General features: G+C 50.8%; 1 pseudogene; it reads left to right on the forward strand.

Moving 5' to 3' along the window:
* Positions 1-12,352: 12,352 nt before the first annotated feature.
* Positions 12,353-12,472, forward strand: LOC130118694 (5S ribosomal RNA; annotated as a pseudogene).
* Positions 12,473-19,520: the final 7,048 nt, after the last annotated feature.

Raw genomic sequence — 19,520 nt, forward strand, 5'->3', positions numbered from 1 at the left:
TATTCTAGCTCTCCATAACGCCATCGGTAAAACATATATATATATATATATATTTATATATTTATATATATATATATATATATATATATATATACGTGTACCAAGGACCGTGCAAGCTGAAGCTGTTCACGGACACCGCGGTGTCTTTCCCATTAAGGAGCCGGCTCCACTCCGTTGCTCATGCACGCCGCCGGCGGCGTTTCCAGTCCGATGGCAGATGTCCGGACCAGCGGTCTCCTTGACGACCTTGACACGGCCGTCAGCGGTGGATGTTCTGCTCGACACTCGGGGGCTCTGTGCCGGACCCTGACGGCCGTGCATCATCGACCTATTTGGGGTTGAATGAAGGCTCAGCCTACGCCCGTGGACCCGTGGGGGGAGAAACCTGGCTTAGCCGGGTCGGCACCGGGGGATTGGTTTGATAGAGGGGCCCGGTGCTCGCTGAACCTCGACACGGGCCACTGGCTTCATCCTGGAAATGAAGCTCCCTCCGGAAACGCTGCGGGACACATGACCTTGAAGGACGCAGCCGAAACAGAAATATTCTTACTACCGTCTGAGAGCGGCGGCCTTTCGTGTTAAATACAGCGAACAGAGCATGCAGTAAAAACACGGGCTCCGGGGGGCGTAGTGGTCTACTCCGTTGCCTACCAACAAGGGGGTCGCCGGTTTGAAACCTCGTGTTACCTCCGGCTTGGTCGGGCGTCCCTACAAACAGAAGTGGCTGTGTCTACGGGTGGGAAGCCGGATGTGGGTATGTATCCTGGTCGCTGCACTAGCGCCTCCTCTGGTCGGTCAGCGGTGCCTGTTTGAGGAGGGAGGGGGAACAGCGTGATCCTCCCCCGCACTACGTCCCCCAGGTGAAACTCCTCACTGTCAGGTGAAAAGAAGCGGCTGGTGACTCCACATGTATGGGAGGAGGCATGTGGTAGTCTGCAGCCCTCCCCGGATCGGCGGAGGGGGTGGAGCAGAGACCGGGACGGCTGGGAAGAGTGGGGTAATTGGCCGGATACAGTTGGGAGAGGAAAAATGGGGGGGGGGGGGGGGGCTCCAAATTTCCAGGAATTCACACCGACACCGTTTCATCCATCCACATCCATCATCCAAACCGCTTATCCTGCTCTCGGGGTGGCGGGGATGCTGGAGCCCATCCCAGCAGCCACTGGGCGGCAGGCGGGGAGACACCCCGGCCAGGCCACCACAGGGCCTTTTTTCTACCATTATTATTGCATATTTATAATTCATAAAACATCAGACTAAGGCATCTGGATGGGTTGTGGCTCGGTAACGTCAGTCCGATATCTCAAGAGTGGATTAACCGGTATCGGGAGTTCTGATCGGTCCGTACTCTACCAGTAAGGACAACGCCAACATGGAGCTGCCCGGTGCTTCGGGGGGCGCACTAGCCGCTGTTTTCGGAGAACGAGACTTCTTCTCTCCGCATCCTGCGGCGGTGCCTAAAACTACCACCAGACTAGCGGGCACTTTCATGACGGGGCCGGCGTGGTGCCCTCGTGAGTTAGAGCGGCGGTGGTATAGCGGCGAGCACACTGGCACCACTTCCTCCGTACGCCAGGGTGTCATCTCTCCGACAGAAGTAATAGCAAATCTGAAAAGAGACCAACACTGTGTGGAGACTGTAGTGAGCTAGAACGTTTCCACCCCCAGAGGTATCGGTAGGCCCTGGTTCAGAACCAGAATCCCGAGACCAGCAGAAGGTGGCTGAAGCTGCCCAGCCCAACAACATTAGTAAGAGTGAATAATTAATATGTATGTAATTACAGTTCACTCTGGTGTGCCAATAAAGAGGCAGCGCGGAGGGAATACTCATGCATATTCTGCCGGCCGTAATGAGCCTGGCGCTCCGTGTACTGCCCGCCGTACGGGGAGACACCATATGCTCGAATGTCGGAATGAGAGAGAGCTATTGTTTATTCTGGACCCGTCTCTTTCTACTGCGAACCATCGACGGCGGACAGTATCAGAACCCCATTTTCAGGTCTTCGTGTTGCATCGTCTGTTCGACTCCGGCTAGACGGGGGTGAATAATGGAGACTTTACCCTTGTTTATAGTGACTTGACCTCTCTGTGGGGCGGCACAGTGGTTAGCGGGGTCGCCTCACAGCAAGAAGGTCCTGGGTTCGAGCCCCGGGGTAGTCCAACCTTGGGGGTCGTCCTCTGTGTGGAGTTTGCATGTTCTCCCCGTGTCTGCGTGGGTTTCCTCCGGGGGCTCTGGTTTCCTCCCACAGTCCAAAGACATGTAGGTCAGGTGAACCGGCCGTACTGAATTGTCCCTAGGTGTGAATGTGTGTGTCCGTCCTGTGTGATGACCTGGTGGCCTGTCCAGGGTGTCTCCCGCCTGCCACCCAATGGCTGCTGGGATAGGCTCCAGCATCCCTGAGAGCAGGATAAGCGGTTCGGATAATGGATGGATGGATAGAAGGATGGAAGTATGGATGGAAGGATGGATGGATAGAAGGATGGAAGTATGGATGGATGGATGGATAGAAGGATGGAAGTATGGATGGATGGATGGATAGAAGGATGGAAGTATGGATGGAAGGATGGATGGATAGAAGGATGGAAGTATGGATGGATGGATGGATAGAAGGATGGATGGATGGATGGATGGATAGAAGGATGGCTGGATGGATCTCTCTGTGCTCGGCCCGTGACCCGGATAATCACTGAAATATAAACCGCAGCATGGAGTGGTGTTTTACAGAGCACAGCCGGGGCTCGGGGATGTGCCGTGCTTACATAGATTATTAACTTTGCGTTGTGTGTTCCTTCTGAAGTTGGAATTCGTTGTGCGAGGAGGGTTTTTTTGCTCACCATCAAACAGGAACTTGTGATCTCGCTACTCGTTTCTACCCGAGGACAAACTGTCAGTGTTTTATCCCAAGGTTGCTCGCTGCCTACAGCGCGGCCGTTTGATGTCCGCCCAGGACCAGAGTACGCTCGGCTCCGCGGGGGGAGGATGTTCACCTGCAGATGCTGTGCTATTCCCTATCAAAACCCTACATCTCCATGTTTCGGCGTGGGGGGGGGGGGGGTGTTCAACCGCTCAGACACCTTACATAAACCTCCATTAAAACTCACCCAGGATAAACAAATGCAAGGTGGGATGAAAACATCGAGAATGTACATCGACGATGTTCACCTCTAATGGTTTGACTCAGTCCCAACTGCTATGCGGGAAAGTATTTATCTATTTATTTATCTATCTATTTATTTAGTTAGTTAGTTATCTTTTCATCGGAGAGTTGGAAAACATGTTCGGAGCAGAACGGGGAAGGAGATGTGGCCAGTATGGAAGGCCATGGTCTCAATATGGATAAACCATGTGAGTTATGCGGTAATTTAAGAAGACTCACCAGGGGGTCTTTATGTCAAGAAGTCTTAGACGGGGGCATCCGGGTAGCGTGGCGGTCTATTCCGTTGCCTACCAACGCCGGGATCGCTGGTTCAAATCCCCATATTACCTCCGGCTTGCTTGGGTGTCCCTATAGACACAATTGTAATTGGCCGTGTCTGCGGGAGGGAAGCCAGATGTGGGTATGTGTCCCGGTCGCTGCACTAGCGCCTCCTCTGGTCGGTCAGGGCACCTGTTTAGGGGGGAGGGGGAACTGGGGGGAACAGCGTGATCATCCCCCTGGTGAATCTCCTCACTGTCAGGTGAAAAGAAGTGGCTGGTGACTCCACATGTATGGGAGGAGGCATGTGGTAGTCTGCAGCCCTCCCCGGATCGGCAGAGGGGGTGGAGCAGAGACCGGGACGGATCGGAAGGGTGGGGTGATTGGCTGGATACAATTGGGGAGAAAAGGGGGGGGGGAATCCATCCATCCATCCATTATCCAAACCGCTTGTCCTGCTCTCAGGGTGGCGGGGGTGCTGGAGCCCATCCCAGCAGTCATTGGGCGGCAGGCGGGGGAGACACCCTGGACAGGCCGCCAGGCCAGCATATAAAGGTCAGTTATCATTATTAGGTTAATTAATTATTAAAGGTAAATTATTACAAAAAAAAACATCCACCAAAAAAGCCTGTCCATCCATCCTCAAGGACATAAAAAAAAGTCTTAGACGGAGAAACAGTTAGCTTATAATGTTCTTGTTTTTGGGGGGGGGGGGGTGGTAGAGTGTACAGAACGCGTGCAGGCTTTGTCCTGTAGTCTGGCTCAGGTCTTGTAGTCTGACCTGCACGTGCAGGCAGATAAGGGGTTTCCAGATCTGCTTCTGTCATGTGGAGACCAGCGAAGCTCCGGTGCAGTACGACACAGCTGATGAAGAGGTGGGATGAGGATGAATACATTATGAGCAAGCAGTTGGAATCGGGGGGGGGGGGGGGGGGGCTTCGACATGGCCAATCAAACGTTCTCACGGCCTCTACACGGACCACGGCACAGTGCAGCGTCTTGTTCCTGATGGATGAAGAGGGAAGTCCATCAGAACCACTCTGCAGTGATTACTTTGGTTGAAGGAACTCCGGCGGCGGTTTGAGTCTTCCCCTACACCGCCGCCGTCCTCTGGTTATAGATCTCCTCCATTCCTACAGATTGTGATGAAACAAGATCTACATCTGAAGAGGCACGTAAGAGGACCGGTATTAAACCGCCCGGCTTACATAACTCACGTGCCCAGGCCTGCAGAAATCCACATGCCGGTGGAGGCAATTTCAAGCGCCACCCCCTTCAAATATCAAGAGAGGAAATTTAAACATGTCAAATATAATTTAGTTGTGTAACGCAAATAATGATGACGTCAAAGTGTTTTCAGTCTGTCAGCAGAATTAAATATTGGTTCCTGTCTGAATACATATACTTCCTGGGTGAGGGGCGCCGGCCAAACCGTACCTTATGTAAGCCCTCAAACTCGTGGCGAGCAGGTGACCTGAGGCTGCTGTCTGATTGGTTTCTTTAGATTTTCCAGGGGGCGCTGTTCTGTGCTGCCCCAGACACTCCCACTTTTATTGGCAGTGAATTGTTTTAATGTGTTTTGATCTAATGTGATTGGACAATTCTCGTGGCTGTCAATCATGTTCACACCCACCACCACGCCTCGTCTCACCTGTCAATCATCCACCGTCTACCAACCCTGATAAAATCTATAGGCCTTCTTAACAACCCTGTCACTATGTGGACATTGGAGCAGCTGTCAGGTGTGCTGCGTCAAGGTAAATTGAGCCCCCCCCCCCCCATATTTTTAGCAGCAGCCGCCACTGAACACCAAAATTGTACTGTGTCAGTGGATCTGCATTAACACCCCCCCCCCCTGGCCACTACACCTACACCCATCTCTGTGCAGACAGGCTCCTCTCCAGCCGGGAAATTCACCCTGCGCTGGAGGAAACTGCCGATCGGCCTGCGTTTGCACCCGTGCCGGCTCGGCACCAGCACCAGAACACAGCCCCGAGTCTTTACCTCGTTAACCTTTGTTGTTCGTTTCCTTTCTGTGTCTTTCTTAATAACAGGAAATGTGAAGAAGTTAAACATGTTCGGACTTTGTCTCGCTCTTTTTCTGTCTCTCGCTCGTTCTGTCTCCCTCTTGCTCTCGTTATCTGTCTCTCCCACATTCTCTCTCTCAAATTCAAATGGCTTTATTGGCATGGTGTAACGATGTCCATATTGCCAAAGCAATCGTTTAAACATTGAAAAAAAGCTCAAAATTAATTGGAAAACATTACTGAAAACAAACACACGGCAGCAAAGAAACAGCACAAAACAAAAGAACGTACTGTCACCCAATATGGCAGCAGCAACGTGTGTCAGGTGACTGTCACTCACTGTGCCTCACTTTATGGCAGGCAGCAACATAGACTGCTGCTAACTTACTCTCGCTGTGCCTCACTTTATGGCAGGCAGCAACATAGACCGCTGCTAACTTACTCTCGCTGTGTCTCACTTTATGGCAGGCAGCAACATAGACTGCTGCTAAATTACACTCACTGTGCCTCACTTTATGGCAGGCAGCAACATAGACTGCTGCTAACTTACACTCACTGTGCCTCACTTTATGGCAGGCAGCAACATAGACTGCTGCTAACTTACACTCGCTGTGCCTCACTTTATGGCAGGCAGCAACATAGACTGCTGCTAACTTACTCTCGCTGTGCCTCACTTTATGGCAGGCAGCAACATAGACCGCTGCTAACTTACTCTCGCTGTGTCTCACTTTATGGCAGGCAGCAACATAGACTGCTGCTAAATTACACTCACTGTGCCTCACTTTATGGCAGGCAGCAACATAGACTGCTGCTAACTTACACTCGCTGTGCCTCACTTTATGGCAGGCAGCAAACATAGACTGCTGCTAACTTACACTCACTGTGCCTCACTTTATGGCAGGCAGCAACACAGAATGCTGCTGACTTACTCTCACTTTATGGCAGGCAGCAACATACTAGACCGCTGCTAACTTACACTCACTGTGCCTCACTTTATGGCAGGCAGCAACATAGACCGCTGCTAACTTACTCTCACTGTGTCTCACTTTATGGCGGGCAGCAACATAGACTGCTGCTGACTTACTCTCACTGTGTCTCACTTTATGGCAGGCAGCAACATGCTAGACTGCTGCTAACTTACACTCACTGTGTCTCACTTTATGGCAGGCAGCAACATAGACTGCTGCTAACTTGCAGCTCTTAGGGTCTTCCCCTAGTAGGACTGGTAGTTTTTCCTCATCTGATAGGTTAGGTTGGAATTGTTTAAAACCTGCTTCTCTAAGACGTTTACATTCGTCACATGTGGTGGGGAAGTGTAGCTCTGGTTCAGGCTCACTGAGGGTGCAATGATGATGATGATGATGACGACGAGGGTGCAGTGACAGCACAGCCTTCGCTCTGCAGGGAGCAGGTTTTCCTGCGTCTCCCCTTTTCAATAGCAAGGCTGTGCTCGCTCAGTCTGCACACATCCAAGGTGCTTTTTAGCTGTTGATCAGTCACCATGCTCACATCACCTGCTATGGTGGACTGTCCATGTAGAGCCCGACAGCACTGCCTGTTGCTCTGTGTGTTTGTTTGTGTTTGCCAATGTGTGATGTAGTTTTGTTTTGACGGTTTGGTAATGTGACTGGGTCTGATTGGTGATGTGTTGTGTTGCTGAGGTGTGTTAACAGAGCAGGTTTGTGCTCTCAGCCTCAGGACCAGTTGGGTAAGGGGGTTCCTATTACCCTTCAGCTCTTGGCACTGCAGGGCTTGGTGATGATACAAGAGGGGGTCACTTAGTTTTAGATGTGTCCAAAAGTTAACTGCTCTTTTTCCTATTTTTAGTATTAGTGGGTACTGGCCTAATTCTGCCCTGCATGCATTGTGTGCAGGTTTCCTCTGGACATGTAGGAGGATCTTACAGAACTCTGCATGCAGGGTCTCAGGGGGGGTGTTTATCCCATTGAGTAAAGCCCTGTTTTGTAAGTGGACCCCACATCTTGCTGCCATAGAGTGCACTTGGTTCAATAACACAATGAATTTTAACCAAATTCTAACTGGTATTCCTGTTTGTATATTTTTTATGGCATCTTTGTCTCTCTCTTTCTCTGCCCTTCTCACATTCTCTCTCTCTTCACCTCCTCTCACCACTCGTACATACTCTTTCTCCCGCTTATAAGAGGACATTATGTGTGTGGACTGTCTACAGGGAAGGAGCTAGAGGGCGTCTGGCTGGCTGGCAGAGAGTTTATGGACTGTGAAGGCCAATTTGAACAGCCAGCAGACAGAGTCTGAAAAACACCACATCACCCTCCGCCTCTGAGAGGAGGCTGGAGGAAAACCGCACGGCACACGAAACGCCATCAGACGGGAGCGGTCCGACGACTTGAGACGTACCGCCATTAAGATGTGGCGCATAAGCTGTTCATAAATACTAAATGGGGAGGTGAGTGTTGGACGGACACGGTGCGGTGTCTCGGCACCTCGTGTGGGCTCCGGAGAAGGCCGGCTGCTTTGTTTCAGTCAACTTGTGATGTTTAAAAAATAGAGTAGAAAATAAACGTTTACTCTGAAGGTGCCAAAATAGAGCGGATTCACTATAAGGACCTGGCATCATTTACCAGCGCACAATGAGATTACTGTAAATACTACGGGTACGGGTATACTGCCCCCCGTCTGTGTGATTCACACTGTAAACAACGCCACACACTGTCAACGTGTCTTCTGGTTGGACAAACCAAGCTGTCATGAGGGTGCTAAATGGCATTACGCCTTTGTCTTATTGTTTTGGATAATCCATTCATGGTTAGCGCGGTCGCCTCACAGCAAGAAGGTCCCGGGTTCGAACCCCAGGGCTGTCCGACCTTGGGGGTCGTCCCGGGTCGTCCTCTGTGTGGAGTTTGCATGTTCTCCCCGTGTCCACGTGGGTTTCCTCCTGGGGCTCCGCTTTCCTCCCACAGTCCAGACATGTAGGTCAGGTGAACCGGCCGTACTAAATTGTCCCCGGGTCGGCCCTGTGGTGGACTGGCGGCCTGTCCAGGGTGTCTCCCCGCCTGCCGTCCATTGCCTGCTGGGATAGGCTCCAGCATCCCCGCAACCCCAGTTGGGATAAGCGGCTCGGGTAATGGATGGACGGATGGATAATCAATTAATTTGGGGAATCTGTGCACATTTTCAAATTTGCAACAGGGGTCCAAACAGTCTGTGCTTTTCTCCCCGGTACTTAACGGTTTCTTCTCTACGGGATCAGCTTCTGAACGTTATTTCAGTTTGATGTCTCAAGTAGCAGTTTGCACACATGATTGTGAGGGCCTCCTTTGTGCGAGACACAGATGTGTCGTTTCATGGATGCTGGGCTACCGTCTCAAATGAGCTCTCGTAAACAAAGTGAGACACTTGGACGTGACTGTGAAGTGCGTTATTACAACATGTGGGTCTTGCTCCAGTTGTTCCTGACAAATCAATCGCTTGCTTTGATTCTGCGAGGCCCATTTCAACTGCGACGTGATGGATGGATGAGATGGATGTAGGGAGGATACGGGGAACTCGGAGTGAAGGGGAACAGTGTTGGATGGGAGAATTTAGTTTTTATGAAGACACAATAGGGTATTCATCCATCCATTCATCCATCATCCCAACCGCTTATCCTGCTCTCAGGGTCGTGGGGATGCTGGAGCCTATCCCAGCAGCCATTGGGCAGCAGGCGGGGAGACACCCTGGACAGGCCGCCAGGCCATCACACAGGGGGGGGCCACACACACATCTAGGGGCAATGTAGTACGGCCAAGTCACCTGACCTACATGTCTTTGGACTGTGGGAGGGAACCGGCGCCCCCGGAGGAAACCCACGCAGACACGGGGAGAACATGCAAACTCCACACAGAGGACGACCCCCAAGGTCGGACTACCCCGGGGCTCGAACCCAGGACCATCTTGCTGTGAGGCCACCGCGCTACCCACTGCGCCACCGTGCCGCCATGTTTTATTTCCCTATTGGTTTAACATATGTATGTTGTTTTGAATGTTTTTTCTATAAAAGAGAAAAAACTGTTTCTTAATGACAGCAGAAAGTCACGACGACCGACTGTAATTCACATGTCCTACAGCGCTTTGCTTTTGTGGCCCCCGGTTCATTGGTGGGATCAGCCAAATGTGAAGTGAAACTGACTAAACGAGCTCTTGTGCTCAATGGGGCCCTTTCAACGGGCGAGCGTCTCGGATTATCAAGTTAGAGGGACGGTGCCCGCAGCGCGGCTGCATGAGTCACCGGTCCACACGACACGCCAGAGCTCGAGTGAGTCGACTACAATCCAACTGGCAAACAATTAACTGCGAGATATCGTTTATAACCTGAGGGAGCGCCCAGACAAATCCTATTTGCTGAACTGGATGAAAACAGAACGACGTTGGCGTGTTGCTGGCGTGTTAAATTAGGGAGCTGAGGATTAATACTCGACGTGCCGGGGGAACACGCAACGCCAGTTACTGGAAGCCCTCCCAAAAAAAAAAATCATGCGAGTCACCAACAAGCCTCCGGTTTTGGGTAAAGGATATTGGGGAACGGCACAAACACACACCATTCCCAGTCCCCCCGCGCTGCATTTATTCAACTTCCGACTTGCTCGGCTGAAAAGGCCGTTAGGAAATGGTGTCTGGCGTGGAGCGAGGGGGGACAGGCGTCGGTGGCGGTTTGTGCCGTTGCATGTGGGGAGTCCTTCAAAGTGGGCCGTCGTGCCGCGGGCGGCATTCTAATGAGGTCATCAATAACCTGCAACAGCTGCTCAGAGAGACAGACCTCATCTGTGGCGCCCCAGCAGCCGCCGACTCCGTTCGGACTGGGAAACAGCTAAAAAACAAAATAAAAGCCCACATAAGAGGGACAAAACAAAAAACAAAAAAATAAAAAAGCAGTTCTTCCTCACACCCAGAAAGCTGAATCAGCTCATGTGGGATGTCCAGGATTTCTACAGCCGGACCACAGTTCCTCACACCGTTAACCGGTGAAACACACAGCAGATTTAAAAGTGGTACTACAAGTGACTAGTTTGGCTTTAAGCAAACCTGCAGGTATCATTTATAATGTTTTTAAAGTAGACACCTTTAGGATTAAAAAAACAACACGCATTTTGAAACCAGTCGCCATCCGCGGTCAGTTTTCACCCCAGACCGGCAGACTTCACTGGTCGCTGATCCGTTTCCTGGCGATGGGAAACGGCCAGAATGACCTTGTGTGTTTGCCACATATGAGGGGTCGGTATTGGTCCCGCGGTGTTGTACAGTACTTGCTTTCAGCGTCGTTCCATGGTGGACCCCCCCCTCCTCTCCCCCCCTGCTGGAGGGAGTACACACTGATCTTTCTGTGTGACATTTTGCGGCACGACACCTGTGACCTACAAACCCTTCCTCTCATCCCTCTGTAGGTGTACGAGGAGAAACAGAAGGAGTGACAAGAGAAACGAGTCTCACCCCCCATCTTTCCTCCTTATCTAACTATCTTCACAGCCATCATATCACTCACTTGTGGCTCCTACCCCCACCGGCTGAAGTAACAGCCTTGTTGCAGGTTTAAAATAACTGTGGATGAGGTCGTCCCGGTAGCCTGGCGGTCTATTCTGTTGCCTATCAACACGGGATCGCCGGTTCAAATCCCCGTGTTACCTCCGACTTGGTCAGGTGTCCCTACAGACACAATCGGGGGAAGCCGGATATGGGTATGCATCTTGGTCGCTGCACTAACGCCTCCTCTGGTCAGTCAGGGCGCCTGTTTCGGGGAATAGCGTGATCCTCCCACGCACTACATCCCCCCGGTGAAACTCCTCACTGTCAGGTGAAAAGAAGCGGCTGGCGACTCCACATGTATGGGAGGAGGCATGTGGTAGTCTGCAGCCGTCCCCGGATAGGCAGGGGGGGTGGAGCAGCGACCGGGACGGCTCGGAAGAGTGGGGTAACTGGCCGGATACAACTGGGGAGAAAAGGGGGGGGGGGTCCAAAAATAATAATAATTGTGGATGAAATCATTCTTTTTGCAGCAACACACTTGTAACCCAGTCGGCCAGTACCAAACTGCCCACCACTCTTCTTAGAGGCCCCATCCGGAAGATACCATTAACAACAAATTCCCTCAACCCGCCGTGCCCGACAAAAACAAGCTGCAGTCTTGGCTTTAGCGGCCGCTATCCACGTCGCAGATCTCCAACCAACATTTAGAAACCTGCACGGTGACATTCTCCCCTCTCTCGTCTTCAGGCGGAGGCATTTGCCACCGCCACAAATGTGCTGCGAGACTGTACATAATCTGTACTTGTTAATCCTTTTACTCTCAAGTGTTGACCCTGCAGGCAAGATCCGTCCTCGGATGGCGTGCGGGCCCGCCGGGCGACGCCAGCACGTTTCCCAGATAAGACCTTTATTCCTCTGTGGTTATGCCAAGACGGCTCAGACGAGGAGGCACATCAGAAGGTAGCGGAAGGAGATTTGAGAGGTTATGTCGGAGGATTACCGGCGGAGGGACACACTAAGGGCGGTAATATAGATTCAACAGATGCTGTGGGAGGGTTGCCATGCAAGTCACAGCTCAGAAACGTGGGCCCTGGCTAATTGCTGAGAAACACAGTAGCTGCTACCGGCTTACCAGTAGCAGCGTGCTACTAGCTTACAGCCGAACGCTGGCGTTTATGCAGAAGTAGACGCCGCGTCAGGGGGAGGTTTCCATTCTTAAGGTGCGTTCTTGATCGGTCGCCTATAAACGATCCGTCATTTCAGAAGCACTTTAATTTCCGCCTTTCTCACCCACACCGTCTCTGCTTTTCTGTATTAATCGCCATGGTAACAACCTTATCCACTTACTGGAATCTGCTTACCCACCGACTGTCCTCTTTTAAACCGGCGTGTGCCGCCTACTGGTTAACCGCGTGTTTTACCATCTAATTGTACGGCCGTACCACCCTGGTGACGCCTGATCTTGTCCGAACTCGGAAGCCTAAGCAGGGTCGGGCCTGGTTAGTACTTGGATGGGAGACGGCCTGGGAACACCAGGTGCTGTAAGGCCCTGTGATGGCCTGGCGGCCTGTTAACGGTGTCCCCCACCTGCTGCCCAATGACTGCTGGGAAAGGCTCCAGCACCGCCGCGACCCTGACAGCAGGATAAGCAGATCGGATAATGGATGGATGGATGGATGGATGTTTGCATCCACTAATCTTCAGCATTCTTTTTGGGTCCCCCCCCCCTCCGCCAAATTGTATCCGGCCAATTACCCCACTCTTCCGAGCTGTCCCGGTCTCTGCTCCACCTCCTCTGCCGATCCGGGGAGGGCTGCAGACTACCACGTGCCTCCTCCCATACATGTGGAGTCGCCAGCCACTTCTTTTCACCTGACAGTGAGCAGTTTCACCAGGGGGACGTAGCGTGTGGGAGGATCACGCTATTCCCCCCAGTTCCCCCTCCCCCAGAACAGGCGCTCTGACCGACCAGAGGAGGCGCTAGTGTAGCGACCAGGACACACACCACATCTGGCTTCCCACCCGCAGACACGGCCAAGTGTGTCTGTAGGGACGCCCGACCAAGCCGGAGGTAACACGGGGATTCGAACCGGCGATCCCCGTGTTGGTCGGCAACGGAATAGACCACCACGCCACCCGGACGCCTGTGTAATTTTCAGCGTTCTGCCACGAACGTCTCCCTCATTAAGACTACTCCTTAATTCCACTGTTTGTGCCCTATCATCCTTACTAACCTGATGACAGTGGACACTGACGCCGTTCTTCCCAGCTTTCCCAGCTTTCGCCGTTCTTCCCAGCTTTCCCAGCTGACGCCATTCTTCCCAGCTTTCCCAGCTGACGCCGTTCTTCCCAGCTTTCGCTGTTCTTCCCAGCTTTCCCAGCTGACGCCATTCTTCCCAGCTTTCCCAGCTGACGCCGTTCTTCCCAGCTTTCGCCTTCTTCCCAGCTTTCCCAGCTGACGCCGTTCTTCCCAGCTTTCTCAGCCGACGCCGTTCTTCCCAGCTTTCCCAGCTGACGCCGTTCTTCCCAGCTTTCGGTGCCCAGCGTAGCATATCTGATCAAGGTAGTGCTGATGAACCCTGGTGAGGGATTCGGGCCTCAGCAGCAGTGGGATGCTGCACCACGTGACTGCTGTGCAGTGCTGTGGTAGAGGAATGTGCCGAGTTCCAGAACTGGGGCCAGGTGGATGGAAAGTCCTAGATGAGACACACAGGACAAATCTGTGCAGGCCAGAAGTGAAGTGTAGCGAGCAGCGCGACCTCTCCTTGTCCTCTTGGTAACTCCAGCGATAGTTAGCATCATAATGCTGCTATTTATGGCACCCGTTAAAAAAAAAAAAGCAATATCGCGGGATCGATTTTGCTGCCTCTCCCTCTACACCTTGGCTCCTGTTGCCAACACGCGGTAGGTTTGATAACTCCGGCTCTATTGATTTTTCCATAAGCAAAAATAGCCTGCAGAGGCATAAACAAAAAATATCAGTTATGTCCACTTGCTTTTTAGAAGCACTTTTATTTTTTCGCAACGACTGCAACTCTCTCTCTCTCTCTCCTCCACAGTATACATGAGGAAATATTTATCTCCAACGTCAGCCAGTATCAGTCATGCTTGTGTTTTTTTCCCTGGATGAATTTATACACCGTGGCTGTCCCATCACCGCTGCAGTCTCCCGGTACGACAGAGGAGAAAAAATGTCAGCCCTTAAAAAGTGAAAGCCCGGCCAGTAGTGCACGCCATGCATCTTGTGGACGCGGAGGGAACAATGTGCTTCCGGAAGGATAAAGCTAATGCAATGCCGAGATGATGTACAGAGAGCTCACCGCCCGGACACAAACGGGAACGCACAGAATGCACCGGGCACAAAACGTTAACCGTATAGTGGCACTTTGAAAAGGCCTTAGGGGAAGGATGGAAGGAAGGAAGGGAGGGAGAGGGAAAGAGAGCAACCATAACATTCAAAATGGCAGATAGGGATCTGACTTCCCGGGTTTGGGGGAAAGTGACAGTGAGTAATGGATTTCTGTGCCGGCTGTGATTAAGAGGCTGTGCTAAACTTGTGATAATGTGCTGATATCTGCTGGAAGCTGCCCGCCTCAGGCTGGCTGATCCGTATCGCTGCATTTGTGGACCCGGGATAGTTAAGTAGCCACTCACCTCTCCGCAGCAACCCAGCTGGCCCTACATATTTGCCGCGGTGCACCTTAAGAAAACACCGTCTCATCCGTAAAACAACACAACGCTGACCTTCTGTTGTGTTGCTTATGCTAAATATAAGCAGATGTCGCGTCGTATTAAAGCACCATTAGGTGGAGTCCTCATGAAGACATTTATTTCCCATTAATACATGGTTTGACCCGTTACGAGATAAAACTTATCCATTAGAGGGGGCGTCCGGGTGGCGTGGCAGTCTATTCTGTTGCCTACCAATGCAGGGATCGCCGATTCGAATCCCCGTGTTACCTCCGGCTTGGTCGGGCGTCCCTACAGACACAATTGGCCGTGTCTGCGGGTGGGAAGTCGGATGTGGGTACCCAGATAGCATCCGGATTTGGGCCACCTCAGGCAATGATACGGCACTGATGATCTTCTGGCCCTGACAAAATGGAGGTGAGCCTGAAGCGGCCCACATGTATAATAGCAAATATGGCCCAAATATGCCAAATCAAATGTGGGCCTTTTTTGGCAAAGATGCGGTGCTCTGGGCAACATGTGATCTGGATGTGACCCTGAAGTGGCCCGTGTGGTAAATGGTGAATATGGCCCAAATATCACAAAACAAATATGGGCCACCTTTGGCAAATATGTGGCACATGCAGCATTGCTACGGCTTGGTTCTGGCAAACAGGAGTGGACCGCCCAAGTGCCGTCATTCCATGCGGTGTGTGGGCTGGATGAAGTGTCGGGTGTGGGACGGGTCCGGGCCCCAGCAGTTTTGCTATCTGGGTATTTGTCCTAGTCGCTGCACTAGTGCCTCCTCTGGTCGGTCAGGGCACTTGTTCGGGGGGGGGGGGGACTGGGGGGAACAGCGTGATCCTCCCACGCACTATGTGGTAGTCTGCAGCCCTCCCCGGATCGGCAGAGGGGGTGGCGCAGCGACCGGGACGGCTCGGAAGAGTGGGGTGATTGGCCAAGTACAATTGGAGAGACAAAGGGTAAGAAAGAATTATCCATTAGAGATGCATGACATGGGGCACCTCCGGATGGTTGGAGCGTATGCCACATGGCCATGAGCTCACAACCTTCGCCGGTTCGGATCCGTTTCTTGCCCCTCTCTAGTGCAGGCTTAAAGAAAAAGAAGAGAGCGCGCTAGACACGATGCTTTTGGCTGTGTTTGGCTCTGGCCCTCAGCCAGACTCTCTGGTTGGGCACGTCGAGTATTTTGCCATTTTTTTTGGGAAATATTGTGGGAAAACACAAAATGTTGCCTTCTACACATCTGTGGGATGTAATGCCACTATGGGAATACAACGGCCCCGCCATGTCGGCACCTTGTAGGACCAAGTTTGCAGCAAGATGGAGGATGAGTCACATACACCAACGCCCTCATTACGCTTGATAAAAAACTAAATCTGCTCAAATAAGATCCGCGTCTCACACAGGATCCAGCCATCTGACGGTCTTGTTCTACGAGTCAAATGCTGCCATGTGGTAGAACCCTTATGATTTCTGAACGAGCGATTTACTCACAAGAACTGACTTGCTAATAGCTTTAATTACATCAAACTTCATATGCATGCTATCAAAAGACATTTAACTTGTAGAAAAAAAGTATATTGGTGGTTTTTCCCAGTGTACCATGAGTCATAAACCTAATTTGATGCAATTAGTTTTTTTTTCAAATGAAAAAAAAAAAGATTGGGGTTTGGGGACACTGAACAATCCACCATCTTGTGAATAGTGTATGTTACTATAAAAATGATGAGAGACTTGCAACTCTATCCCTGAATAGAAAAGAGGAAGTGATAAGCAGAGGAATGAAAAGTGTAATGAGTATTGATGCTGCCTACACACAACGCAGGCAGGTGAACTAGCAGCAAGCCCAGATAGCAAAACTGCTGGGGCCCGGACCCGTCCCACACCCGACACTTCATCCAGCCCACACACCGCGTGGAATGATGGCACTTGGGCGGTCCGCTCCTGTTTGCCAGAACCAAGCCATAGCGGTGCTATATTTGGACCATATTCACCATTTACCACACGGGCCACTTCAGGGTCACATCCAGATTACATGTTGCCCAGAGCACCGCATCTTTGCCAAAAAAGGCCCACATTTGATTTGGTATATTTGGGCCATATTTGTTGTTATACATGTGGGCCACTTCAGGTTCACATCCATTTTATCAGGGCCAGAAGAAGGCCACCAGTGCTGCATCATTGCCTGAAGTGGCCCACACCTGGATGCTATCTGGGAGACATCTGAGCAGATGCAGACATGCTGGACTTGTACATTATCAGATCATTTCCTTCTCTGATTGTGTACAATATTAGCAAAGTTTATAACAAGATAACTATTCCTGAAAAGCTGACTGTTGATGGTGATGTAGATTTACTTGTACTCCGAGTCCCCTATTCCCTGCCTCTTGATGCTCAAAGGCGCACTCGACCTGACATGCACATGGCCATGATATGATTACTATGTAGCCAACGTACTGCTACCACTACTTTGTATACTGTGGTTATGTAGCAAATGCACCGCTACTTTACAATGATGAGATTACTTTGTAGTGCTCTGTGATGCCATGGTTACATCTGCTAATTGCTGACTTTCTTGTTGCTTTGGGTAAAAGTGGGAAATGAATACACCGATCAGTCAAAACATTAAAACCACTGACAGGTAAGTGAATAACATTGATTACCTTGTGACAATGGCACCTGTCCAGGGGTGTGATATATCAGGCAGCAAGTGAACAGTCAGCTCTTGAAGTTGATGTGTTGGAAACATGGGCAAGCGTAAGGATGTGAGTGACTTTGACAAGAGCCAAATTGTGATGGATAGATGACTGGGTCAGAGCATCTCCAAAACAGCAGGTCTTGTGGGGTGTTCCCAGTATGCAGTGATCAATACCTGCCAAAAGTGGTCCAAGGAAGGACAACCGGTGAACCAGTGACAGGGTCATGGGTGCCGAAGGCTAGCCCCTCTGGTCCGATCCCACACAAGAGCTACTGTAGCTCAAATTGCTGAAAAGTTCATGCTGGCTATGATAGACAGGTGTTAGAACCCACAGTGCATCACAGCTTGCTGTGTATGGGGCTGCGTAGTCGCAGGCTGGTCAGAGTGCCTATGATGACCCCTGTCCACCACTGAAAGCATCTACAATGGGCACATGAGCATCAGAACTGGACCATGGAGCAATGGAAGAAGGTGGCCTGGTCTGATGAATCACATGTTCTTTCTTAATAATGAGGACGGCCGGGTGGGTGTGCATCGTTCACCTGGGTAAGAGATGGCCCCAGGATGCACTATGGGGAGAAGGCAAGCCTGCAGAGGCAGTATGATGCTCTGGGCAATGGCTGCTGGGAAGCCTTGGGTCCTGGTATTCATGTGGCTGTTACTTTGATAGCTATACCACATACCTAAGCATCATTGCAGACCAGGTACAGAACTTCATGGCAGCAGTATTCCCTGATGGCAGTGGCCTCTTTCCGCAGGATAATGTGCTCTGCCACACTGCAAAATTTGTTCAGGAATGGTTTGAGAAACAGGACAAAGTGTTCAAGGTGTTGCCTTGGCCTCCAAATTCCCCAGATCTCAATTCAATCGAGCATCTGTGGGATGTGCTGGAAAAACAAGTTCGATCCATGGAGGCGCCACCTCACAACTTACAGGACTTAAAGGATCTGCTGCTAATGTTTTGGTGCCAGATACCAGAGGACACCTTCAGAGGTCTTGTACAGTCCATGCCTCAATGGATCAGAGCCGTTGTGGCGGCACGAGGGGGACCTACACAATATCAGGCAGGTGGTTTTAATGTTTTGACTGATCACTGTATGTGTAAATGTTTACTAGACAGTCGAAGTTTACTGAGAGCAACTGTATGGCTAGGTTGTTGGTTTAGTGATGCTAGTCGTGTCTTTATACATTCCATTTACTGATGAGACGAGACAAGACAAGACAACACTCTATTATTCCCCATGGGGAAGTTTGGTTTCCGGGTTTGGCACACAGACAGTTGTTTTCTAGGTGCCGGGTTCTGTAAGCATGAGTCATAGCTCAGGAAAAAATCTGGCACACAAGTTGCCTCCTCATATGAGAATTTATTTAGCTCAACTAATGTACTGGGCTACTTCTCTGCAAATATTGACCCTAGAGTTATTGCTCTTTGCAAAATAAATTCCCATACGAGTAACCTGGCTGTATGTTTTTATCCTGGACAACAATTCCGAATCCGGCAGCTTATTTCTAATTGCAGTAAGCTTGTTGTTTTGACATTTTCTTTGAGAGTTTTATCTCCATGTGATAAATTATTTCTTAAGTAAAGACACATTTGGTCTTTCCATGCTGTTTCAGAATAGTCTTAATCAGCGAGAAATGTTTGAATTACCACACGGAGCCCACTGGCAAAGCAACGTGGCTTTGTGAAATATGTAAGTAATAAACCAGTGCATTAAGCACTGCTGACATTCCTGTGCCACGGCCCTCTGGTTTCACTGTACCACTGCACATCTTAATTTTAATCTTAATCAATGTTCCATGCTTTAATGAGAACACTAGTTTTTACACGCTTGTTGGCCTGCCAGATCAGGATGTACTAATAGTTATTAAATTCTTATTAGCCTCTGGAAGGTGAGAACATGCCTCCAGCACCCGAACACAGCAACCCCGACGAATGCAATGACCGCAGCCATGCGACGACTGCGACAATAAAACAAATGCGGTGTCCTATAAAAGCATGCTGTCCTATCAGCCTGAGATCCAAACTGCACAACAAAGCACCAGGCTTGTCCAACGCAGCACCTGTGGAAATGTGACTCGTGTCAGTTTATTCCATACTGTCATTACTACTTAACTGGTCCTGTGGGGCTCTTTTGCTGTGGAATAACAAGTCGCTCCATCTCAACACCATATGTCCCGGGCTCCCCAGAGAAGATGCCTCCG

This window comes from Lampris incognitus, chromosome 9 (genome assembly GCF_029633865.1).
Source record: "Lampris incognitus isolate fLamInc1 chromosome 9, fLamInc1.hap2, whole genome shotgun sequence".
Lineage (NCBI taxonomy): Eukaryota > Metazoa > Chordata > Actinopteri > Lampriformes > Lampridae > Lampris > Lampris incognitus.